General features: G+C 39.7%; 1 non-coding gene across 1 annotated transcript; it reads right to left on the bottom strand.

Moving 5' to 3' along the window:
- Nucleotides 1–1,254: 1,254 nt before the first annotated feature.
- SARC_30304 lies at nucleotides 1,255–1,336 on the bottom strand. Its single transcript has one exon. It is a non-coding gene; the product is annotated as a tRNA-Ser (tRNA).
- Between the last annotated feature and the right edge of the window lie 167 nt (nucleotides 1,337–1,503).

Raw genomic sequence — 1,503 nt, 5'->3', positions numbered from 1 at the left:
ATGCATATATATCTATATCTATATCTATATCTATATCTATATCTATATCTATATCTATATCTATATCTATATCTATATCTATTTACTATACTATTCTTATATATATATATATATATATATATATGGATATCTAACTTGATTGTGTATGTATATGTTTCAGTGAAATTGGCATTTGTCCTATTTTCCACAAGCAACTCTCATTATCCCATAACACATAACACATGACACCACATCCCCACACCACTGAATAGTTTGCCATACCGTTTAACGTGTTACCTCCTCATGCCATCCATGTCATTTCGTCCTGTTCATTCGATACTATTTTAGTTCTCCACAAATCATATCGTACCATTTCTCAATGTCGTGCCGCGCTATAACCCGCCTATACCTCACGCTAGCACCACCACCGCTCCATGCCACATCATATCGTACGGTCACCCTATGGTCACTCTACATCAAGATAGGGCTACACTAGTAGGAGACAAGTTGGCATACGTGCAGGAACATAGAATCATCTAATGCATTATACCAACCCATAACATATCCTTGGGCTACCCATATCATATCCTTGGGCTACCCATTACATATCCTTGGGCTACCCATTACATATCCTTGGGCTACCCATTTCATATCCTTGGGCTACCCATTACATACCCTTGGGCTACCCACAGCACTCGCCAACCAGTACCAGGCAATCCCCTTCTGATACCACATCACAGCACGCAATACTATTAGCAGAGGGGTTTAGAGTATTAGGGTTTAAGGGTATTAGGGTATTTGGGTTCTAGGGTTTAACCCTAAAATCCCTATCGCAAGGAGCAGAGTGCACCAGACAATTCATCCGTCTCTCACAATACACCATGAAGCAGCATACCCTACTTTACGAACAAATATCACCACGAGCGACTGCACCATATTAAACCATATCAAACGATATCAAACTATTTAGACCACACCACAACTTGTGTCTTTGTTAGAGCTTTATCACGAACCACAGCGGAAACGCTCCAGGACTGATAAGTTGATGCTATAATTTTATAGAAAAAAAATACACCCCTAAAAAAATAGAATTTTTTTTTATGGTCAGTGGTACAAAGTAGCACTTGTGCAGTGTTCCCGTTAGGAATAGGGCTATTGGCATGTGTCCATAGTCTATAAATGGCCTCAATTTTTTTCCCCATCCTGCACCACATATATCTTCACATATATCCGGTTAAAGGTACATATAAGTTCCGAATATACTGAAAAAAAATATTGGCTTGACGAGATTTGAACTCGCGCGGCGAGACGCCACTGCATTTCGAGTGCAGCTCCATAACCACTCGGACACAAACCCTGTGGTAGATGTAAAGGCACTAAATTATATATTTTGACATGGTTACACACACTTCGATAAACGCTAACGCACATAGTGCACTGGTTACACAAATCATGTGATAAACATTAACGCACCAAACTCCAGACGTTAAGGTAAAAAAACATATGGTACTGGTTGATTCATGG

This window comes from Sphaeroforma arctica, assembly GCF_001186125.1.
Source record: "Sphaeroforma arctica JP610 unplaced genomic scaffold supercont1.7104, whole genome shotgun sequence".
Taxonomy (NCBI): Eukaryota; class Ichthyosporea; order Ichthyophonida; genus Sphaeroforma; species Sphaeroforma arctica.
The sequence above is the reverse complement of the archived record's forward strand: the minus strand, read 5'-3'. Positions and strand labels throughout refer to the sequence as shown.